Source organism: Urtica dioica, chromosome 6 (assembly GCF_054948205.1).
Source record: "Urtica dioica subsp. dioica isolate 48M chromosome 6, U.dioica_male_clone48M_v1_H2, whole genome shotgun sequence".
Lineage (NCBI taxonomy): Eukaryota > Viridiplantae > Streptophyta > Magnoliopsida > Rosales > Urticaceae > Urtica > Urtica dioica.
In genome coordinates, this window is record NC_142761.1 from 8,035,114 (window position 1) to 8,061,499 (window position 26,386).

Genomic DNA, 26,386 nt, shown 5'->3' on the forward strand with positions numbered 1-26,386 from the left:
TTTTGAAAATGGTCTTCATCTTCTTCTTCTTTACCTTTTTAATCGATTTTTCTCTCACTTTCCCACTGATATTCTCAGCCTATAATCTTGCTTTTTTTCTTTTGTATTTTCATTTTCCTAATTTTGTGTTTACTTCGGTTTATTTATGTTAATTTTAGTTTATTTGTATTAATTTGGTTTATTTATGTTAATTTCAGTTTATTTATTTCTGTTGATTTGAAAATTAGTGTTAATTTGTGAAATTAGTGTTGATTTAAAATTAATAATTTTGGAATCTGTTAATTTGTGTTGATACGCGTTGCTTTGTATTGATCTGTTGTTAAATCTGTTGACTTGTGTTGATTTCTATTGATTTAAAAATTAGTATTGGTTTGTGTTAATTTGTGTTGATTTGTGAGTTAGTGTTGACATGTCGTTGAAATCTGTTAATTTGTGTTAAAATGTGTTTATTCGTATTAATTTTGATTTTTTATTTGTAGGAGAATCGGCGACTTTGTGTTTTCGGTCGGAGAATTGGCGGTTCGAGACGGATCGACAATGAAGATCGGCAAAAAATTGCGCAAGTTGACTTGGCGTTGAAGACCGGCGTTGAAGATATCGTAATATCTTCATAGATTTTTTTTAATCTATTAATGAAACAATTATTTATAATAATATTTTTCATTAATTTATTTATTTTTGTTAACTAATTTATATTTGATAACCTTTCATTTTAAATGAAGGGTATAATTGTCTCTTCATGTTGGTTTATGTTGTTTATTGACTATTGTACAAAATAAACTTAACGTTGGCTATTTTGATAATTTTATGTTTCAAATTGACTATTATACTTAAACTCCCTAACATATGCAGTATAGTTTTTATAATCGTGACTGTCCTCCACTTTTGTGGAATATAAAAAAGTCTCACACATCTACTACATATATATGCGATGTGTAATGATTTATTTATAAATATTTGGCATTTCTTTTCTTTTTGAGCTAGTTTTTGACGTGAGCAAGACCGGTCTTTCTATAAATTAAGTGTAGAGCTTACACTAGTGTGCCTTACCATACCTAACAAGTGACATGTTAGAAAATATTACGTAAATAATATTTATTTTACGGGAAACAAAAGACAATTTGATAGTAAAAGAAATAAAATAAACATCAACTATATTATGAACGGAAAGAAGCAAAGAGACACGACGGAAAAAACCAAAGGCCGATGACCGTTCGACGGCTTCCTTAAAGTAATATTGTCCTCCCACGGGTGCCGGAATCGACGAGCTATTTACCTCCCAGGATACAACTGTGGAAACGAGAAGAGCTTTGCACCAAACGAACTTCTCCGTCGAACTAAAACCTGTAACAGAACCGAACACCGACTACAAAGAAAAAGAAAGCAATTTCGGAGAGAAAAGAAAGAGTAGAGAGAACTGTGTGTATTTGTGTGTCTCGAATGAGAGGTAGAGGCCTCTATATATAGGCCAAGGTCTCAAAGGTTACAACCTTTAGCCTCAAAAAACCGTCTAGCATTAATGCACGGTACAAAGTTAATTCTCACCATAACAACACAAGTTATTTGTGGAACAAATTTATGAAGTGAAAATTTCAATAAAAAGTAGAATTGGCCCAAGGCCCAAGCCCGAGACATTCCCGAAACTCGACCCGGCTCGGCGACGGCGCGCATGTGTGTGTGTGCGAGGGGTTAAGAGTTAACCCACCCACACTCTCCTCTCTTATAGTTGCTTATCCACTATAAAAGAGGAGAATATATACACTACACAATACACTTACCCAACCCATGTGAGACTCTTGAACTTCACTTCATTTACACATAACAAATGTGTTCTTTAAGCATATTTTGAACATCAATTTATCATTCATTATATCTCCGATTTTGGCACACTTATAATCGATATTATACCTCATTCCGCAAGGAAGAGTAATACGAAAGAATTATCAAATTTCGTTGAGTGGACCCCACTCAAATCTTTGCCTAAAGTCAGCAGCCCATTAAATAATAATTACACTTTATTATCAAAACTCTCTATTATTCCAACATGACATGCTTTAAATCGATAAAAAAAAAGTTCGTTTCTTTACATCCGTTCAAAGTTATTATATTTTATATTACTCTTAATTTAAGATACTTGTTAATAAAAGAACGCTAACAAGCTGATGAATTAAAGTATTGAATTTTGTGCCATTGCATGAAGAAATTAGACTCTAAAGATATTAATATGAATAGATAGAGATAAGAGTGGTTGGTGAATCTTTAGATAGACCAACTACACAAAAGTGCTTGGATAACTTGGAACTTGTGGATTGGAACAATTCGTGTATGGAATATCTTAAGAAAAATACCCTTGTTGAAGCATATAATAATGAAGAGATCTCAGCAAACTTTATTAATATTTCTAAAGAATTGAGTCTCTATATTTCACCTTTTTTTTTCACTCTCCATAAAGTAAAGAAGCGAAAATAAAAGTTGACAATTTTACTTTCACTTACAATTACAAAGCAATAAAATGGAACGAGTGAGAGACTATGGATGGACGGGAATTATTATAATTACTATTATTGAAAACTTTATCTTCGAAATTCGCCTTGGACTTTTGGAACGGCCTTGAACCGTTCAGCACGTAAATATAATTATATGTACTAATGTGTTCATCTCATAGAAGTTGACATAAAATTAAATATTAGAAATATAATTATATTTGTAGTATAAATTAGTATGTTCAATGAAGGTCGAAGATAGGTTCTACTATTAGGTCCTAGAGTCACCTATACTGTACCAAACTGCTATGATTGTGTACTAGTAGTACAGTACTACACATATTGCTCAAAGACATCATTAGATCGAAGTACAAACTACAAAGCTCTCATTTATACAAATTTACGAACGACTTAAATCACATTAGTAGTACCGTAGTAGTACTACGAGATTGGAGTACTTATGTTATGAGTCGTTGGAAATCTATTTATTAGTTTAGTTTAGGTTTATTTCCAGGAAAAATGACGATAATAAATGACACTTCTTCACTTAGATGAGCAACCTATTGCATTATATCCATTTTTGACAATTGTTAAGAAATGTGTTGGAAATTATACCCATTTAAATCCTATTTTAAGTTTCAAGTTTCAACAACGATCGTCCAATAGTATGCCTAAGTTTCCAAGTCCTTAAAATAGGTTATAGATAACTCGTCAAACTACAACACCAACCGAAGCTTCATTAGTATTTTGTTAACTAATATTTTTACCTTATATCTGAAAACTTATTCCTTTCTATGAATTATTTTAATTTATTTTTTGGGTCCACTAAGTTTGGTCGTTGGATATGCCTTGTTCATCTATACGTTAGAGATTATTTTTTCCCCCTATACTTGTTTTCTCAGATGCGGTTAGACTAAATTGGGAACTTGGCGGGATACAAAAAAAAGGCCTTCTATATATTATATTAAAATTAATTTACAACAACATATATATCAAAATAATAAAAGATTTTTCTATTTATTTATTTATTATTTTTCTTGACTCTGATAAAAATTTTTGAATTTTGAATATGGTAAAATCATTTGAAAACAAATATAAAATAAGAGAAAAACTGCAAAACGATATATCTTTGAAAGAAAATAATGTAATATTCAAAATAAGAAAGAAAATGGGATATTATCAGTATATTTTTTTAAAAAGGAAGCTAGGGTAATTTTGAAACTTCACGTATAAATGAGAGATAACTTGTAAAATGAGATATTCTTGGAATACTAATGGAGTATCGTCATAATACAAATCATAATTAAATACTACCCCAAATAACACTTAAATAAAGATATCTAGAGTATTGTTTGTTTATTTTTTTAAATTTTGGGACCTTCATTTGGAGGGGGTCTTGGATCATTGTCCCTCTCGCTCCTCCTCAGGCCGGGCCTGCTTGTTTTGTTGTATTATTCTTATATTTAATCATAGTTGTGTTTTTTAGGATGTACATTATTCTTTATATTGTTTTTAAAACTTGTTTTTAGTATTTGTGTGATTGTCTCATTACTAAAAAAAATTAAAACGATATTTAGAACTAATTTGACGTTGTCTTGTTTGCAATATTGGGATTCAGTTTTATTTTAGTACATAAAAAAATCTGATTCATACTTACTTGACACTGAGATTTTCCATTTGTTTTTCAAGTATAACAATTTTCTTTTGTAGTTCTTATTTATTGCTATCAAACCTATAAATTGATAAACCACAATAAAAACAGCTCAATAAACTATAAACGACATGTCATTCTCATTAGAAACAATAGTGAAAATAAGATATAATTTTACACTAAAAATGAGAAATTGATGTAGAAATAAACATGAAATGAGTTATAAATGCCTACCGCTTGATAAAAAAAAATAACAACTTCGTCCAAAAGTAAAGACAATTTGTAACTAACATTTAATCTAACCCTATTTCCATTTCCTATGAGTGAGTTTTCGTATTAGAAATTGAGATTATACCAAAACTATAACTATTAATTTTTTTAATTAAAATTCATTAATTGCTTCTAATTTCAAAACTATGATCAAATTTGTCAATAAATATAGATTTTATTGACATACTAGTTTCATCCACGTGCTAAGCACGAAAGAGAAGATAGAGAATACAAAAAAAAAAAAAAAAGAAAAAAAGGTCAGTGTGATAGAGAAGAAAAGTTAAACAAATATAGGAAAAACAAATAGAGGGAAAAAAAAACACACACACACACACAACCACGTGTCTAAGTCTAATGTAGCCACATGATGGCCTAAGGATAAAAGTTGAAAAATCCTTTCCTACTTATTATACATGTAAATAGGGAAAAAAAAAAGAAAAGATTGCCAAAAAAAAAAAAGGTTGAAAAATCCTTTGCTACTTATTAACTATGTAATAGACTTGTCAATAAACACAATTATTTATTGACAAATTTGACACTTAATAATCATAGTTATATAATTAAAAAAAATAAATGAATTTTGAAAAAAAAAAATTAAATGGTCATAATTTTAGTTTAATCTCTTACAAATTCTTTCTCTTCCCATCCAAAAACGTCATTTCACCACAGATTTGTTCCTTAAATGGCAGTGTAGCTCATATGTTGGACCAAGCCCAAAGCTAAAATAAGGATTTGGACACATCTATTAGTCATCTCAATGGTTTTTTTTTGGATTATTTCAAAACTATGACCTTTTAAAAGAAAATATTTGACGTTATTTATTGACAATATTGTTAAATGGTCATACTTATGGAATAAGTCAAAAACTTTCTAAATAGTAATAGTTTTCGAATAATCCCATGTTTTTTTTATAACAAAATCAACCAAACTATAACTTAGGAAACTTTTATTAGCATGCACAATGTGCAATATCCATCTTACCCTTTAAATTTATTTTCTTCTCATTTTTTTTTCTTTCTCTGTTTTTTTTTCTTCATCTTAACACCATTTTCAAATTCAGACAATCCAATCCGATAAACAGGAAAAAAAAATACTTGTAAAATCCAAAAAATCCAGAATAAAAAAAAATCCTTCGCAAAATCAAACAAACAATCCCATCCGATGAGATAATCGCATTGGGTGGAGTAAGTAATGTTGGACCAAGGCAGAATATCGCCGTCGCCGACTTAGGCGTACACGACTATCCATCCGGACGAGGCCTTTATCTCGTTCAAACTTCAGTGCAAATAGATAAATAAACATGAAACCCTATAAATGAGTGAAAGCGTCGAAAATGACCAGGCAGAGCAAGTAGATGGAAGGAGATTGATTCGTCGTTGTTGAGGAACAAAAAATAAAGTTACTCCAAAACAACCATGAATTTACTTCGAACACCTTGTATATACTCCACAAATACCTTGTATATACTTCGAAATTGTAGACGTGCATGTCTACAATTACATAAATTGACATCATACATAAACATACATGTCTACATATATCGAAATTGTAGACATACATTTCTACACTTATAGAAATTGTAGATATGTATGTCAAACATCATGTAGACATACATTGTACACAAATATCATTATATCATGAAACGACGTCGACATACGTCAACAAATATTGTTTGTTGATATATATGTGGCCCATAATATCGTGGATATTAGCTTTATTTATGTTTGTTATAAGAATATTGATTATAAAAAACTTCCATACATATCAATCTTTAAAATTGAAAACTCTAAATAAAATCATAAAGAGTATCAAAAGCTAATTGAAAATATAAACCGTAAACAAAGTATAAAGAAAAACTACAAAAATCAAAGAAAACAAACCATCAGAAAAACCGTATATAATAGATAATACATATCTTTGGTCGATATTTGAGAAATTAAGTTTAAAAATCGGAATGCCAGATAATTTCTTCTATATATAATATATAGAGAAATTGACACATCTACTACTTATTTTTTTTAACTCATTTCCAATAATCAACTAAAATGCTAGTTTGGACAATTTTACTAGTTGGCCCAATGTAGATATACAATTTTACCATTTGCTTAAAGTTTTCTATCATTCATGTATTCTCTTCCACTTATCCCTCAGAAACAAAACCACGTTCTCTCTTTCATTCAAACAAAAACACATTTTCCCAAAAATATGGGGTCTCTCTAAACCCTAATTCCGATCTTCTTCTTCATATCCTTCCTCGTCGTAGAGGAAACTTGATGGAATGGCATCAAGCTTGGCTTCGTTGGAGAGCTGCGATGGCGAATCAGCCATGGCGGCGGCGGTGCTCTCTTTGATGGCGATGGTGAAAGAGTGCTACGATGTAGGTCGGTGGTGTGTTGATCTTTCGTTATGAGAAGGTGTTTTCAGCAATGGAGGCAAACTACAAGGCGTTGGTGATGGATTTGCGCCGTTAGCAGTGAGAGCGGAAGTTCCGGCGGCGGTGAAGGAGTTCACTCGGACTTTGTTCGTGTCGAGGACAATGTTCAACGACGATCTGCGGGGAGTGCTAGGCCTCGTGAAGGTACCTTGCAGCATAATGCAGACGGCGAAGGATGTGTCGGTTCCGGTGTCCGACCTTCTTCTTTATATATCCTTCCTCGTCGCAATCTCCTTCACCTTCGGTAGAAGCGACCTCGTGGGGGATCTTCTGGACCTTTAGTCCCGATCTCGCACCGGCGATTGAGCAAAAAATAAAAATAAAATGAAGAAGAGTGACCTCAGTACGAAAGGATGACGATGTTTCATGGTCACACGGGAAGATGGTGGCGAGGTTGAGGCGAGAAAGAGTCTTTTTTTTTTTAATTTTATATCGCAAACGCCGAAACTACATAGAATCAAAGAAAAAAAAGATGTGCGAAGAAGAAATATTACGCTCGCACTCTCAGCGGTATAAATTCGTCCACTAAATAAGAAGTTATGTTAAAATGGAAGAATCTTTTATATTCTATTTCAGCTCTCTTTTTCAATCTCAAATGGACTTTAAAGAGTGAATTATCATGCGATTGAAGTTAAACTTGTGAAAAATAATAGTATGCATTGATGTGGTTACTGAAAAAGATTAGGAAACATGGTGAAACGAATATCACATGTTGCCAATAACGACAATATTTTCATATAAATATTATTGATATGATATTCTATTTCATTGCAGTGCTTTGGGAAAATAAGAGGTGATAGCAAGATCCATTCAGAAATCAATACAATGAATGAGATTGTTTCATGGGTTTATTTTATTAGTTTTATACAAGTTAAAATAGTAAAACATCAAACTTCTTCAACAATCAAATCCCTAAAGAGAAAAGCTCGGGATTTTCTTGTTTTCAACTTTCAATCTCCCACCAAAAATCTTTCAACTTTCATCTTTCAATCTCGTCGTCGTCATAATAATTTTCCACTTTTTTGTATCTAGGTTCGTAGGTAATTTTTCAGTCTGAAATTTGTTACCTTCTGATATATGCTTTGCTTTGAGGTTGTTTTTAAGTCTATTTGAGAATTTGATCATGTGTTATGTTGAATACGTACATTTTTTAATGTGAATCGAATCCCACCTTGGCTCATAATTTGGTTTTTAATGTTCTCTATTTCTTTTTGATATGGTTGTTTTTGTTTTAGGTAACTAAGCAGGTTGTGATGATCGCTCATTTCCTAACTGACGCCATGGAGAGTACTTATGTTACAATCCTTCACAAAATCTAGTTTTAAATAAATAAGTAAATAAATAAAAATTTAATTTTTTGGTCACAAAATCTCAAAACAAATAACAATAGATAGTACAAATAATAATGATAGATTTTTTTAGCATAAATATTGAAAAAATTGTGTCCTCTATATCAATAAATCATGTCGATTGTTGACAATTATGTCAACAATTCATGTCAATCGTTGACATATGTGTGAATTGTTGACATTTATGTCAACAAATTATGTCAATTGTTTCATTTATGTCAACAAATCAATCAACTTTTTCAGTGTTGTCATTTGTTGACATATATATGTCAAGAAATCATCAAACAAACTCAGATTAAAAAAAAAAAACTGATTTATTGACACGAACGAGACTCTAAGAAAAAAAATTAGAAAAAAGTAAAGAAAATAAGAGGAAAAAAATGGATAAAAAATATTTTTTCTCCTGCTTTTACTAGTATTTTTGTCCAAATTATGATTTTGGTGGAAAATGAGAAAAAAGTCATGAGATAGTAACACTTGTGGCAATTTCTCTAATATATATGTTGTATCTTTATGGCATAGTTTATTTGACAAAACAAATTGTAATCGAGTTGTTCAACCCGGAGCGTCAACAAGTTGTTCAAACAACTTAAGGTCAACGCTAGTTAGTTACCCGATTTACTGGAATCATATTCTCGGATTTGGTGAATCCGATTGATTTGACTTTCCGCGTAGGATTAAGAACCAAACCATATATATATATATATTATATATACATATATATATATATATATATATATCCCACCTAGAGTTTGTATTATATGATTGTTTTTGGTTCTTTGTGTTTGACATATACATGACGCCATAGTTCTTTGCATGTCTCTCTACTTGTTCAGTGATCTTCATCGACAACAAGCTTAGAACAACTCAGAAGTGTAAGATCATGTGTTGCATTGACTTTCTATTGATCTTCAAGAGAATATTAGGTAAAGCATAGAGAGTGAATATCTATATCCGATAGGAGCTTGGATCTATATCCATTAGAGATAACCAAAAGAGAGAGGATTTTGCGAAGGGGAGCTTTGTCAAACTTAATATTCCTATAACCTTGGTTGATTGATTATAGTGGATTGATTTTACCTGTAGGTATCAGTCCCCCTGAGTAGGTTGTTTAGAACGAACATGGTTACAATTGTCTTGCGTTCTTTACTGCTTTCTGTTTGATTGTTTGCTTATTTATCACCTTGATTTATCTACTTAAAACAATCAGTTCTTTAATAACTTGTCAACCTAAATCTTAAACAACCATCTTAACCATGTTAGGGTAATTTCAATTGGTATCAAAGCGGGTCACTCTATCTTGTTGAGTGCTATATTGGATAATTACTAACGTGTGCCTTGTGTTAAGATGAACACGAAAGAATGACATAACATTGGTCGACCACCTCTATTGGAATGATCCAATCATGCCTAGTGGAAAGCTCGGATGAAAGCGTTTCTTAAAGCAATTGATGAAAGTGCTAGCAAGGCTGTTGAACAAGGGTGGAAGGCTCCTACTGTTGAAGTTGAAGGAACCACAGTGGATCTTTCTGTCGATAAATGGTCAGATGCGCATCACAAAACTGCCAATGGAAACTCTACAGCCACGAACACTATATTATCTGATGTTGATGAGAACATCTTCAAGCTGATCTCAAATTGCGAGGTTGCAAAATAGGCATGATATATTCTAATTATTGCTTTCGAAGGCACTCAAAAGGTTAGAGAACAGCGCGTTCGTCAACTCACTACTCTTTTTGAGAATATTTTCATGAAAGATGAGGAGATAATCTTTGAGTAAAGTGCTATAATCTATGATATCTCCAATGAGTCTTTTTCTCTAGGTGAGCAAATAGACAATGCCAAGCTTGTGAGCAAGGCGCTTAGAACTCTTCCTGAGATTCGCTATGAAGGTTCTGGCTGTGGAAGAATCTCATCACTTGAAGAAGATGGAGCTTGATGAACTCTTAGGATCTCTCATAACCTAGATATGAACCTTAAGGAGAAAGAGAAGGAGTCTGAGAAGAAGATTAAAGGAATTGACTTGAAAGTTGAAAGAATCTTTGAAGATGAGAAGGATTTTACTGAACAAATTGCATACCTTGCCAAGAAATTTGGAAGATTTATGAGAAAGATGAATCAGCGGAAAGATGATCAAGGGCAACAATCCTCATTGAATCCTCAAAACAGAAGGGAAAGGAACATCCAGAAGAAGAACCGGTTTGGTGAAGGAAGCAACACATAGGCGATAAGCCGAACAGAATTAAATGTCGAAAGTGTGAAGGGTTTGGCCATATTGTTGCAGAGTGCGCCAACACCTTGAAGAAGAATAACAAGTCTTATGTGGCTAACTGGAGTGACATCGATTCTGAGTCCAGCAAAGTATATGAAGAAGTTAATCTCATGACCTTCAATGTTGTGACTGATGAGAAGGATGAAAGCAGTTCGAGCAAGCAGTTGGTTGAACATCATCTTGATGAGTGGAATAGTGACGATAATGCTGAAGTCACTGAGGAAGATATTGTTAAGAACTACTATCTTCTATATGAGAAGTGGCTTGTTGTGATTGAACATAACAAGACGCTGAACTAGAACATCACTAGTCTGAAACTTGAGAAGAATGATCTGGAGAAGAGGATTCTTGTGCTCTATAATGAGAATGAGGAGTTGAATAGTGTTGTCATAGACTTGAAAGAACATGAGAAAGGTAAACAAAAGGCTCACTTAGAGTTGAACCAACTAAAGAAGAAGGTGAAGATGCTCAATTTGGGCTCTAGTGATTTGGACTCCATCTGGCTACTCAGAGAAGAAGTGGAAATAGCAAAGGAATTGGCTTCCAAGGAGAGACTTCTCAAACTACCGCCTAGTTCGTCACGATCAGTGGAAAATCGTCTGATCATGTGTCTATGAACTTGTTCAACTAAGCTTATGTACCTGACACTCATACCAACTCCAGACGCAAGAAGAGGTGGATCTGTCACTACTGCTATCGTGCTGGTCACATCAAACTCTGCTATTTCAGGTATCTAGCTGACCTCAGAATGAACAGAATGGAGAAACCTCCGTCCATCAAACATCATGCTCTTATCCTTCAAGGGTGGAGCATCAAGCACAATGTTTGGTTTGTCATTTGGACTGAAGAACATGACAGATCTAATGGAAAATGAAATCTTGATGAACTCTACTACTGTCATGCACGCTTGGTGATTGATAAAATTCCCGAGAGATAATTGGTTTCAATTGTTAAGGCTTTGGGTTTTTTCCCCTTCGTTCTGATGGCTAAATGTTGATAATTAGTATTTAAGAGTTGACTAGTCTATCCCATAAAATGACTTCATGGCTGGGTTTTGCTGGTCTATCCCATAAATTGTTGCAATGATTGTAAAATGTTATAATCAAAATAAAGTCTAGACAACATCATATCATTTTCGGGGTTTTTTTTTATTTTGCATCATTTTTTTGTTGTTGTTGTTGTTGTTGTTGTTGTTTATTTGACATTGCATTTAGATTTTGTGAATCGCCATGTTTGAAATTTGAGTTGGTAAGGCTTTTGGATGAGCAATGCTATGAATTATTTCGTGATTCTTGTATTTAAGTCTCTCATGATGACTAGATTTTCATTACTCTTAAATTTTCATAAAACTGTTGGGAATTTGATGCTTATTTGTTTTCTTTTTCTTACTTTGTGAATGAATGAATGTCTGTTTGGAAGTTGAGTAAAAGTTTTATCATAGTTCTAATTTTTAGCGTTATGTATATTATTTTATGTTATTGTAGATATGTATGTCGATAATTTCAATAATTGCAAACATATATGTCTACAATTTTTGTAATTTTAGATATGTACGTGTATAATTTTGATAATTGTAGATATATGTCTACAAATTTTTAGTATGAATTTTGACAATGGTAGACATGTTTGTATACAAATTTTTGTATTTGTAGATATATATATATATATATATATATATATATATATATATATATTCTACAATATTTGTAAACTCAGTGGGTGAATTCTAATCAGGATAAAAAAAACGAAATAAAAAACTGACCTGAGCGCGGATGCAATAACAATAATACATATATGATTTGATAAATTTGACTTTGTGTTACTGGTTAAAAGTGTTTAGATACATGTGGATTTTTTTTAAACATAACAGATGGATTCAATTGTGAAATGTCTACAATTTTATGCAATTGTAGACATGTATGTATAATTATAGACATTTATATCTATAATTTTTTTGTAATTTTAGACACATGCGTCTACAATTTCGATAATGTAAACATGTATGCCTACAAATCATTTATTTTTATAATTTATGTAACTGTAGACATGTATGTCTACAATTTCGATAATGTTGACATATATGTCTACAAATTATTGTAATTGTAGACATGTATGTCTACAATATTTGCAACTGTGATTTTTGGACATGACGTTGCCGCCGAACTCGCCGGAGAAATTGGATTCGATGTCTAGAGAGAAGAAATTGATGGGGGGAATCAAATTGGAGAAATCTTGTGGATGCGGTGGAAGGGATTGGAGAAGAGAGGGAAAGAGAACAGAGAGAGAAAATAATTAAAAAAAACAAAGAAAGAGGGAAAAAAGGAAACAAAATGTAAAGAAATAAATTTTAGAGTAAAATGGATATTGAGGCATACTACTAAAAGTGTTCAAAACTATGTTTGACATATTTTGGTCAAAAATATTACACTCACTTCTACTTTTGTCATTTCTCTAAACGATGCCCGTTAAGTGTTGCTACTAAACAATGTTTGGTATTTTTGTCATTTTTGTGACTATACACAGTAAATTAGATGATCACACGCTCCGTTTTTCACTTGACCTTTCTCCAGCTACTTAAACTTAAAGACCAAATTGCAAAAAAATCCGTGTAAGTTTTAGCCTCTATCTATTAGGTTTAATTTTTCCTACTCTCTATGTGATTATGTACTACGACCTTGTAAAACAAATGTGTAGGAGTATTGTAGTGAGTGTTTTCTCAATGATTCACACTGATTGATCTTGATGGTTCTTGGTATTACGAGAACATGTTGTAATTGACGTATCTTGAGCTCGATTGAGTATTGAAATTGCACTAGTTATTCCTTGTACAAAATGAATCGTAATGGTGATGCTAATGACAGCGGCGCCTCAACGCCTTTTGGGGAACTTGGATGATACGTAAAATATGAGTTTTATTTTATAATAATATTTTAATACATTGAAAAATAAAACAAAAACACGTTGGAATATTATTGTTTAGGTTCTCTAATAAATTATTATTTTTTCACTATTTGTTACTACATTTTATTTGAGTTTCTTTGACCCTCTTTATCAAATATAAAAAAATTCATTGGCTCTTTACTTTTTATTCAACGAAGTTTTCTAGTCTTTTTATTGTGATTTGATTGGTGGATACCATAGCCGTGCCCCACCTCCGATTTTGAAGGTATCCCATCTCGTGTCAGGGTTTTTCGTGTCGCGTAGTATACTGTTTCCGAACATGTGTATATAAATATAATAAAATTTAATAAATTACACATTTTTCCTTCAAGCTAGTGTTGATGTTGAAATTGAGCCTCAATAATCAAAAGAAGAATATATAAAAATATATGTGCCGTTTTAGATTTGATATAAATGTATCTCAAGAAATCGTTGTATAGGAATATAAATAAACTCAAGAATATAACTACGGTGAAATAAATCAGAAACGAATATAATTTTAGAAAAGTAGCGATCTCGATTATTAGAGGTCATACTAGACAATTCAATAAATATGAAAGGCCTCAAAGAAAACAATCGAAAAATCAGAAGATAAATAATAATATAATGTGTATTTCTTCCCCGAAGATATAAATTTATAGGGGTCAAAGTACGCAATTTTTGGAGACACATGTTGACGACTTCATCCTTGATATCCTCTTGTGACGCCACTTAACGCTGATTGGTTGAACGGTAAAAGAGAAAATTGTCAACAAGTCCAAGTCTAGGGGCGGACAACGTGCCTTCCTCTGACTTGGTCTTGTGAACGCTGCTTAAGGACAAGTACGCCCACTTCGTTTAAGAATATGGGCTTGGCCCAAGACGATACTCTCAGATCGATCCAAATATTACTATCAGCAATAAATGATAATGAACTTGTCATTTAAGGTATTTAGTATATATAGGGCCGTGTTGGCGTGCTTTCATCGTTGGGCTTATGCTGTAATGATATCTGTTTTGAAGGCGTCGAACTCTACACCTACAACTTCTTCATTTAGTTTTAGTTTCATCATCAGTTGTATGCTTTATTTTGAAATTCTTAGATGTCGCAATGTCATGTTAAAGGATCAACAATAGCCCAATAGAATTTCTAAAGCCCAACAATTGTGAAAGCCCAATTGCCAAGAAGACTAATAAGCCCACTTGGAGAATAAGCCCATCATCTAGAAGTTTCTTAGATAAGTGTAGAAGTGTTAGAATTGTGTAGAATTTCTAGACATGTAAAGAATGTCCTAGAATGGTTTAGTTATCTAGACATTTTAGGAATTCTCTAGAAGATAGAAAATGTGTGGTCTACATTGTTTGGCCTCTAGTATAAATACCCCTCTACCCGCATCAAGTCTAGCATCCAAAAAAAATTTCAAAAAGAGTAGTAGTCTCCTAAAGGTGTCTTCAAAGAGTCCCAAAAGTGTTTTTGTAGTGTGAGTCCTAAACACTTGGTCTTGTAATCTCTCTTGAGTAGTCTTACTAAAAAGTGTGAGTTTTTCCCACAAAAAGAGTTTTTCCTACAAAAGTTTTGTGTTCAACATGTCATTGTGTGTGACAAATTTCTATTTAGAAACCATCATTAATAAGAAACCATCAAATCTTTGAGATAAATAAAAGTCCCATATAATAAGTTATGTACATCATTTTTTTAATGAGGGATGCAATTTTACTTCAACACATATTCGGGCCATATCTCTCTAATAGGCTTGGAGCACTTATTTTTCTAGTTTAAGATAGTTTTTTTTTAAAGAGTTATAGAGACACGGCTTGAAAATAATGAACTAAAAAAGTACGATTCATAATAGAACTATTTGTTATTCTTATTTGTATTTGTTTTTTTTTTCTCTTAATTATCTACTTTATTTTTATTTTTATTTTGGTAGACTTCGAATAGTTTATGAAGTCACTTGAAACAAGATACTATAAATAGGAGGGGAAAAAGTCATTAAATCCATAAAGCGTATTTAATTAAAGGAAAGTAACTTCTGAACTTCTAAAAGCATATCATAGTACATTTTTCCAATAATAAAGTCTAGAGATTACGTTAAACTTGTAATAGTCTACCGGTCATTTCTTGTGCAAAAGCCCACCACATTAGAGCAATGGCCCAAACAAATGCCGAATACTTTCTTTTATGATGTATACTTATTTGGGATTATTCCTATTATATGACTTGTACCAAGATTTTGGACCAAAATCTACTAAACCCAAATAAATCCTAAACTATGACTACCTATTTTCACTAAATACAAAAATACCCTTACTTTTAATAATATTTTATTTTCTTTCTTATTTAATTATTTGACTTTCTTTTCGTTTTGGGTTCAGCTATCTTCCACTCTCTCTTTTCGTTTTTCAGTTCATCATCTTTGTTTGAGTTCATCTTTGTTTTTTCAATTTGTCTTTTTAGTTTAGGGTTAGAGATTTTCATGAAAAAAATTTGATCCTATTCAAAGTGTTTAAGTCGTTGAATTTCTGTGGTTTTTGAAGTTAAAAAACAAAGAAAAAACGATTCTCGGGATCTTGGAAAATTTTGAAAAGTTTCTGAAAATTTCTGGATTTTCGTTGAAGATTTATTGACATTGATGTCAATAAATATGCATTTTTATTGACATTAATGTAAATAAATCTTCAACGAAAACCCAGAAATTTTCAGAAACTTTTTAAAATTATCCAGAATGAAATCTTCAACGAAAACCCAGAAACGTTGAAGATTTATTGACATTAATGTCAATAAATATGCATTTTTATTGACATTAATGTCAATAAATCTTCAACGTATCTGGGTTTTCGTTGAAGATAAAGTTGAAGATTTATCTTCAACGATTCTGGAAAATTCCTTTGAAGATTTATTGACATTGATGTCAATAAATATGTATTTTTATTGACATCAACGTCAATAAATCTCCAACGAAAACCCAGAAATTTTCAGAAACTTTTCAAAATTATCCAGAATCTCGAGAATCGTTTTTTCTTTGTTTTTTAACTTTAAAAACCATAGAAATTCTACGCGGAATCCATGGCGGGCTGTTCCGGCGGACACCTCGAGGTCGCCGCCACCGGGATGGCCATGGGCTGCTCTCCGGCGGCCATGACCGTCGTTCCCAGGAGCTTCAGCGTCGGAGATTCCCAGGGCTGCTCTCCGGGTTTTTGTAATGATGTTTGTTTTCATAATATAAACTAAATAATTGTTTTTATTTTATTAATTAACTAATAAAAATAAAGTAAATATGAAGGATAAATATGTAATTACTTATTTCATTAAGTCATAGTTTAAGATTTATTTGGGTTTAGTAGATTTTGGTCCAAAATCATGGTACAAGTCATAGAATATGAATAATCCCTACTTATTTTCTTTGGAAAAGGGGCATACTTTTCAGAGGAGTCTTGGGCCATTGCCCCTTTCGCGGCACCAGGGCTGGCCTTGGCTCAGCACGTAATCACATCAATACTAGTGAACGAGATTCTTTGTCGGGTTCAATGCGGGATATAGTCCGATTTTAGTTGAATCAAAGTCAAGTTTTTTGTTCCGTTTGTTTTTATGTTGAAGCACATTTTCTAGCTTGCCTTAATTTTTTTTTAATTATTTTTTTTAGGATAAGTTTATATATTAAAATTTTGTTTGGAACCCAAAAAATATGAGTGAAAAAAATAGAATATCTCTTATTTTCATTGTGTTGTTTAGATGGATGGAAAAATAATTATTAAAAAAAGTAAAATTGGCTTTAGTATCCACAATAGATGTTGAATAATGTATTTACTTTAGAGCTATAAGTCCTTTTAGAAGGCAATACACTGAGTAAATCAATGAAATAAAGTTTACATTAAGATTTAGTGTCTTGCCCTGAAATAACTTACTACAAAAGAAGAATCAAATTCATGTTTACCTTCATAATTTTAGGATATAAAGAGCATTTAATTGTATTAATGATTATTAAGAGAATTCATGATGTTTGGTTATAGAAGATAAAGAGTTGAAAATTTTATAATTCTTCCTAGATATCTAGTACAAATATTGAGTATGACAAGTGTATTGTTAAATGTATGAACTAAAACCATTTATCTCTCATACTCTTAGAATCACTATATGTTAATAGGGGTGTTAAAAAAACAGAAAAACCGTAAATCAGACCGAACCATTGGATTTTTAAACTGCCCATCTGGTTTAAAACGGTTTGTCAAATTCGATCCGGTCCGATTTTTTGGACGTTAAAAAATGGCCTAATTCGATTTTTTTGGACTGGTATCCAATTTGAAAAATTTAGACCATGAATTAAAATCTCGCACGCGATAAAAATATCTTGCACGAGTTCTCACAATCCACACAATCACGGCGGCTTTCCGCAAGTTAAAGGCTAAATCTCAGAAGATAAACTAAATATACGAAACAAAATATTAACCGCCGGACTTTATTGGGCTTACAATTTCAGCAAGCCCAACAATTATTGATAGCTTTGTGTTCAATTTGATTATAATTTACTTTTGTATTTATAATACTTGAGAGTTGATATAACTCAACTACACAAACCATGTGGGACTTTTTTATGGTTCTCATTTTGTTCAGGTCTTTAATTAACATTCAGCAATCAGGCTACCCAAAACACTGTCTAAATCTGTAACATAGATATGTAATATAATACAATATCATTACAAAACATCCATTAAGCTAACTAATGGTCCAATCTACACATTACGAACATAATATAATATAATAAAATACCAGTAAAAAATTAATATCAATTATAAATAAAAACAATGATGTATTTTCTAATGTTTATGTAATACTCTGAATATTAATATCATAATTTAGTATTTTGTAAAACTAAATATTAGTATTTGGTTTATTATATATACCTAACTTAAGAGTTTTATTTATTTAATTTTAAAAATCTGTTAGCTTTGTAAATTATTTTATATGTATCAAGCTTTAATTTATGTATACCTAAAAATATATCTATGGATATTCATGTACATATATAATTATAATCTTCTCATACATATATAAAGTAATTTAAAAGCTGCCATTTCTTCCTTGTACGTACATGTACATATACATATACATCAATATAACAATTTTTAATTAATAATTACTTTTATCTATAAAATTGTGTGTATATCAGTATAAGTTTTAAAAGCAACCGACTCTCCTTAGACAGCCACTGTGGATAAGAACAAATAAAGGAAAGAGAACCCGTGGGGAAGAAGAAAACAGGCCGAAGAAAAAGAAATCCAGACCGAAGAAGGAAAAGAGAGAGAGAGAGAGAGAGAGAGAGAGAGACGGACAACGAGGGTCAGAGGAACAACGAAGAGGAGAGGACCGGCTGTGGTTCGCCGGAACCGCGCGCGTGCGACGATCGACGGGAGGAGAGCTTCGGCGGAGGTTTTCGCGGGATTTTGATTTAGGCTTTTCTTCGGTGTTGTTGGGTTCCGAGTTTCGCTGAAGCCTGAGCTTGGAGTTGAGGAAGACGAGGTTGTGGGTTCTCGTGGTCGACGTCGGAAAAAAAAAAGTAAGGAAATCTTGAAGCCTTGTTCTATAAATCGAAAATGGGTTCGTATTTTGATGTTCATAGATTTCGGATTCAGTGATGATTTTGGTTTGTCTGTGCGTGCGTGATTCTTTGGATTGTGAGATTTGTGGTTTGTTTGGTGATTACCTGTTTTGGCCGAGGGATAAATATATTTGGTTTGGTTTTCTTTGTGTCATTTGATTCTGAGTCTGTGGACTTGCGTTTGGCTGAGGTTGATTAATAATTTATGTGATGGTTCTGCGTTCTTGTAGCCGACTGTACCTGGACAGATTGTGTGGACTGACTGTTTTGATTTGGTTGCTCTTTCATTTTGAACTTGCTGATGTGAAGCAATGGTTTATAACTTGGTTGATGTTGTCGTAAAAACTCGTTGGTAGAGTCTCGTCGCGTGTTTTGTACTGTTCAGTCACATATAAGGTTCCAATCAAGTGAGAATATCTCGAGTTATCTTCTTATTTATGATTAAACTCGTTATGGCTTATCGGAGTAGGTGATCGATTAGAGGAAGTTGTTTGGCGGGTTCACGGAGTTAGTGAATGTCCGGGTTTCAAAAGTGGAGAACACGTTGTGAACGAGAAAACGGGATAAGCGCTTAATCTCGAGGTAGGTTATTATAACCCTTCTCTCCTGATTTTATGGTTTGGCCTCAAGTATATATTATTTTCGAAATGAAAATGATTGTGAACGTGCCACGAAACCTAGAATCGTTTTTAAAATGTGGCAGAATCTCAAATCGGGAGATCCGATTGTGAAATTGAAAGGTATTTTCAGTATTATACATATATCCCTTATTTGAAAAATATAGATATAATATTTTTCTATATTGGCCTGGGATAGCCGGATACTTATATATACGAAGCGGAGAATGCATGCGTATATATAAAAGGGTGTGGAGAGTGCACCATTCTGATCAGAGGACTGCCACGAGTTATGTGGGCAGGCGGTGGCAGGCCACCAGCATAAAAATCGCATTTTGCATTTGCATATTTCATCATTCAATGCACGTTTACTTTTCTGCAAGCTAGACTCGTACGTGGTTGGAGATCAACACGTGACGGGGGTTATACTTGTACGTGTATGAAGATCTGCACGGGACAAGGATAGTACTATTATATGAAAGTATTATTGTTTTTCGAAAATGATATATGAGAATTATTATTCTTGAAAATATTTTTTTTTAAAATCGAGCCAAATATTATAACACCTACTGGGCCTCAAGCTCACCCTACGTTTCTTTGTTTTTCTTAAATTATCTGTATAACCAGGAAAGTGAAAAGAAATGTTAGGACGACTTCGGGATTAAGTGTGGTCGAGAGTTTGAAGGTTTTCGCTGGATAGATTATCAAGTATCGAAGGTTGGTTTTATTTTCGTTTTCTTTCTTTTATCTTTGGACTTGTAAAGTAAATAACTGAGTATGCACCGTGGGTTAGTTTTGTAAAGTTTATTAGTGTTTCATTTCATACAATAACACGCCTCATCTTTTACCGGGGCGTGACAGGGTGGTATCAGAGCACTAGGTTAAGAATCTCTAGGGAATGCATACTCGGTTTACTTTACACTTATAGTCCATCGATAGTCGTTTTAGAAGGTCGCCTGATGCGAGTCCTTCGAATGTTCCTTTGTTACAAGGATTCTTATGTCCACTTGAGCCTCTTGAGTATGGTCGAGTAATGAATCGTTTTTCAGGAGGTGACAACACGTGTTTGGGATGAAGTACGTGCTAGTACGTCTAGAAGTCGATGTCTTTGAAAGTTTTGGGACTTCTACATTCACGTATTTATGGATATATGGTTCTACGAGTTGCAGGTTTTTTGGGTTCAGAATACCGTAGTGCAGTTGAATATAGTTAGAACTCCGCTAGAGTATTGCGTAGAGTTCATGGTACCTAAGCACGAAGGTCGTGCTAGTTTAACGTTAGGACTGTTCACGGAAACGTACGATGCTCATGACGTAGGAACAAATAGAGGGATTGTTCTACGTACAATGCTTTCTGGATGAAAGTTGCTGGACCTTGATAAAGGAAGATGATAGTGTCTCAATAAGGGACAAGGCTACGATTGAGTGCGTTTTGCACTCTCACTATCGAAACCAAGCACATGAAGTGCATAAGGTTTGAGGATGGCTTTGGGGGCTTTGGTCTAAAGATAGCCAAGCGTATGAACAAGGATGAGTTGGATATGGAAAGTCTTGTAGGATATGGCCTAGAAATGTTGGTTGAATCGGAAAATACGATGTACATGAAAGATAATGTTCTGACATATTGGTTGTCAAAGTATAGAGTTCAGCTAGATTTTCATTGGCAAAGAGTTACGCTACGTATGGAATCTAGGGAGATAGTTCCTTATCAGGAAGGCCAAGGGGATGCATAATTATATTATGAAGTCCTACGTTGGAGGACGAAGAAACTTTTCATGCTATGCACTTCTTTTGGCATCAGAAGTCGACGTAGAAGACGCTAATACATGATTAGTTATTTCTGTTATGGATGAATTTCCCAACTTTTTCCTGAAGAGTTAACTAGTCTGTCGCCTGATCGAGAGATAGAGTTATGTATTGATCTTATCCTCGATACCTTTTCAAGGGTTGACGAGTTGTTTGATCAACTGGGAGGATCTCGATTCTTTTCCAAAATAGATCTGAGATGTGGGTATCATCAGCTGAAAGTTCGTGAAGAGGATATTCCCAAGACAGCTTTCAAGACTCGTTATGGTCATTTTGAGTTCCTGGTAATGCCTTTTGGATTAACGAGCGCTCCTGCAGCTTTTATGGACATAATGAATCGAGTTTTTTTTACCATTCTTGGATCAGTTCGTCATTGTTTTCATTGATGACATTTTGATTTACTCAAAGGATGCGCAAGAACATGAGCAACATCTTAGAATCGTTTTACAGACCCTTCGGGAGCATAAGTTATATGCTAAGAAGAATGTGATTTTTGGTTTACATAAGGTTTGGGATGCGTTTGGATGCAAAATGGACGCGTAATTGCTTATGGCTCTTGTCAACTGAAGCCTCACGAGAAGAACTACCCAACTCATGATCTGGAATTAGCAGTCATCATCTTTGCGTTGAAGATATGGAGATGCTATCTTTACGGGGTAAGATTTCAAATATTTTCTGATCATAAAAGTTTGAAATATCTCTTAACTCAGCGAGATCTGAACTTGAGGCAACGACGATGAATCGAGTATATGGAAGATTATGATTTTACTCTCGAGTATCACCGTGGAAAAGCTAACGTTGTAGCTTATGCACTAAGTAGGAAAGGTGCAAGTGTTTTCGCATCGCTAGCATTGCTGGATTGGAAGCGAGAGAGATGGTAAATGGGGATTACAATCTCAAACTCTTTGAGAATCGTGATTCAGTGGTGATTTACAATCTGAATGGTGAGACGCTAGAGCATTGGAATGCTCGAGGGGATGGAAGCTTGTATTTCAAGAATCATTTAACATTTCCACGAGTAAACGAGATCAGGAAAGTGATTATGGTAGAAACACATAAGTCTCATTATGCCATTCACTGTGGAGCCAATAAGATGTATCATAATATAAAGAAACAATTATGGTGGCGCAATATGAAAAAAGACGTCCTCGACTATGTCAGGAGTTGTCAGAATCGTCTCAAAGTGAAAGCTGAGCGACAAAAGCCAGGAGGAATGTTGCAACCGTTGCCCATACCTGAATGGAAATGGGAAGAGATAACCATGGATTTTCTTACAAACCTACCGAAGTCGCAGGAAGGTTTTGATACGATCTGGGTAATCGTGGATCGACTTACAAAGTCTGCACATTTCATTCCCATCAAGGTAACGTACTCCAAGAGGAAACTAGCTGAAGTGTATCTAGAAAACGTGGTGAAATATCACGGTGTTCCTCTGAGCATTACTTCAGATCGTGATACACGATTCACTGCTCATTACTGGAGAAGTTTCCAGGAAGCCATGGGAACGATACTGAACTTTAGTACTGCTTTTCATCCTCAGACGGATGGGCAATCTGAGAGAGTTATTCAAATCCTGGAAGACATGTTGAGAGCGTGTGCTTTGGATTTTGGTAACAAATGGAGAGAGAATCTCTCGTTTGCTGAATTCGCATACAACAACAGTTTTCAGTCCAGCATAGGCATGGCCCCATTTGAAGCTCTGTATGGAAGACCGTGTAGATCTCATGTGTGTTGGATTGAATGAAAAGATCGCGTTCAGACATGAGCTACGATCATCGAAGAAAGTAATGAGAAAATCGCGATCATTCAACAACGATTGAAGATAGCTCAGGGTCGACAAAAGAGCTATGCTGATAAGAGACGAAGACCACTCGAGTTTGAGGTAGGAGATTACGTGCTTTTGAAAGTCTCTACACGTAAGGGTTTTTCCCGTTTTGGATAGAAGGGGAAATTGTCTCCTCGATATGTAGGACCTTTTCAGATTATTGCACGAGTAGGTCTTGTGGCTTATCGACTTGCTCTACCATCAGAGCTAGCGTTTGTGCACGATGTTTTTCACGTGTCAATGCTTCCGAGGAGTGAACCTGATCCTACAGCTATCGTTCAACTTGAAGATGTACCGATTGAAAAGGATGTCACTTACGATGAAGTTCTAACCCATGTTGTCGATAGAAAAATGAAAAGTCTTCGTAACCGTGAGATTCTGTTGGTGAAGGTTTTGTGGACATATCCTAGAACAGAGGAGGCAACTTGGGAACTGGAAAGCGATATGATGGAAAAATATCCCTACCTGTTTCATGTATCCAGTTAAGTGTAAAATTTCGGGACGAAATTTTTCTAAGGATGGGAGAGTTGTAATACTCTGAATATTAATATCATAATTTAGTATTTTGTAAAACTAAATATTAGTATTTGGTTTATTATATATACCTAACTTAAGAGTTTTATTTATTTAATTTTAAAAATCTGTTAGCTTTGTAAATTATTTTATATGTATCAAGCTTTAATTTATGTATACCTAAAAATATATCTATGGATATTCATGTACATATATAATTATAATCTTCTCATACATATATAAAGTAATTTAAAAGCTGCCATTTCTTCCTTGTACGTACATGTACATATACATATACATCAATATAACAATTTTTAATTAATAATTACTTTTATCTATAAAATTGTGTGTATATCAGTATAAGTTTTAAAAGCAACCGACTCTCCTTAGACAGCCACTGTGGATAAGAACAAATAAAGGAAAGAGAACCCGTGGGGAAGAAGAAAACAGGCCGAAGAAAAAGAAATCCAGACCGAAGAAGGAAAAGAGAGAGAGAGAGAGAGAGAGAGAGAGAGAGAGAGAGAGAGAGAGAGAGAGAGAGAGACGGACAACGAGGGTCAGAGGAACAACGAAGAGGAGAGGACCGGCTGTGGTTCGCCGGAACCGCGCGCGTGCGACGATCGACGGGAGGAGAGCTTCGGCGGAGGTTTTCGCGGGATTTTGATTTAGGCTTTTCTTCGGTGTTGTTGGGTTCCGAGTTTCGCTGAAGCCTGAGCTTGGAGTTGAGGAAGACGAGGTTGTGGGTTCTCGTGGTCGACGTCGGAAAAAAAAAGTAAGGAAATCTTGAAGCCTTGTTCTATAAATCGAAAATGGGTTCGTATTTTGATGTTCATAGATTTCGGATTCAGTGATGATTTTGGTTTGTCTGTGCGTGCGTGATTCTTTGGATTGTGAGATTTGTGGTTTGTTTGGTGATTACCTGTTTTGGCCGAGGGATAAATATATTTGGTTTGGTTTTCTTTGTGTCATTTGATTCTGAGTCTGTGGACTTGCGTTTGGCTGAGGTTGATTAATAATTTATGTGATGGTTCTGCGTTCTTGTAGCCGACTGTACCTGGACAGATTATGTGGACTGACTGTTTTGATTTGGTTGCTCTTTCATTTTGAACTTGCTGATGTGAAGCAATGGTTTATAACTTGGTTGATGTTGTCGTAAAAACTCGTTGGTAGAGTCTCGTCGCGTGTTTTGTACTGTTCAGTCACATATAAGGTTCCAATCAAGTGAGAATATCTCGAGTTATCTTCTTATTTATGATTAAACTCGTTATGGCTTATCGGAGTAGGTGATCGATTAGAGGAAGTTGTTTGGCGGGTTCACGGAGTTAGTGAATGTCCGGGTTTCAAAAGTGGAGAACACGTTGTGAACGAGAAAACGGGATAAGCGCTTAATCTCGAGGTAGGTTATTATAACCCTTCTCTCCTGATTTTATGGTTTGGCCTCAAGTATATATTATTTTCGAAATGAAAATGATTGTGAACGTGCCACGAAACCTAGAATCGTTTTTAAAATGTGGCAGAATCTCAAATCGGGAGATCCGATTGTGAAATTGAAAAGTATTTTCAGTATTATACATATATCCCTTATTTGAAAAATATAGATATAATATTTTTCTATATTGGCTTGGGATAGCCGGATACTTATATATACGAAGCGGAGAATGCATGCGTATATATAAAAGGGTGTGGAGAGTGCACCATTCTGATCAGAGGACTGCCACGAGTTATGTGGGCAGGCGGTGGCAGGCCACCAGCATAAAAATCGCATTTTGCATTTGCATATTTCATCATTCAATGCACGTTTACTTTTCTGCAAGCTAGACTCGTACGTGGTTGGAGATCAACACGTGACGGGGGTTATACTTGTACGTGTATGAAGATCTGCACGGGACAAGGATAGTACTATTATATGAAAGTATTATTGTTTTTCGAAAATGATATATGAGAATTATTATTCTTGAAAATATTTTTTTTTAAAATCGAGCCAAATATTATAACACCTACTGGGCCTCAAGCTCACCCTACGTTTCTTTGTTTTTCTTAAATTATCTGTATAACCAGGAAAGTGAAAAGAAATGTTAGGACGACTTCGGGATTAAGTGTGGTCGAGAGTTTGAAGGTTTTCGCTGGATAGATTATCAAGTATCGAAGGTTGGTTTTATTTTCGTTTTCTTTCTTTTATCTTTGGACTTGTAAAGTAAATAACTGAGTATGCACCGTGGGTTAGTTTTGTAAAGTTTATTAGTGTTTCATTTCATACAATAACACGCCTCATCTTTTACCGGGGCGTGACAGTTTATATTAGATTTATTAATGATGTATTTATTTGTCCATGTGCTATTAGGTAAATAAATGTGACAAATTAAATAATAATTATTATAAATATATATTTTTAATTTATATGTATTTTTAGTAGAAAATTTATACCAACCCTACTAAAAATTCACTAAATTTTAGTAGTACTATGATGAGTGGCATTTTTTAAAGAATATGTGACACATTTTAAGTGACATCTATTATCTATAATAGCACTCAAAATCCACTATCTTTTGTCATCTTCTTAGTAGTGACTTGTATTATGAATTGTATTTTTATCATTTATGTGTTCGAAACTCTATGTGTGAAAATTCTATATTTGAATTTATCTTTAAATC

The 26,386-nt window shown here is 33.8% G+C and overlaps 2 long non-coding RNA genes across 3 annotated transcripts; both read left to right on the top strand.

The window, feature by feature from the left end:
- Positions 1–18,556: 18,556 nt before the first annotated feature.
- Positions 18,557–20,452, top strand: LOC149393246 (uncharacterized). The gene is made up of 3 exons (XR_016299679.1): positions 18,557–18,933; positions 19,445–19,557; positions 20,220–20,452. It is a non-coding gene; the product is annotated as an uncharacterized LOC149393246 (long non-coding RNA).
- A 3,641-nt stretch (positions 20,453–24,093) lies between these two features.
- Positions 24,094–26,026, top strand: LOC149393247 (uncharacterized). 2 transcript variants are annotated; one of them, XR_016299814.1, is made up of 3 exons: positions 24,094–24,507; positions 25,016–25,131; positions 25,794–26,026. It is a non-coding gene; the product is annotated as an uncharacterized LOC149393247 (long non-coding RNA). The 2 variants fall into 2 exon arrangements; XR_016299815.1 differs by having other exon boundaries at positions 25,019–25,131.
- Positions 26,027–26,386: the final 360 nt, after the last annotated feature.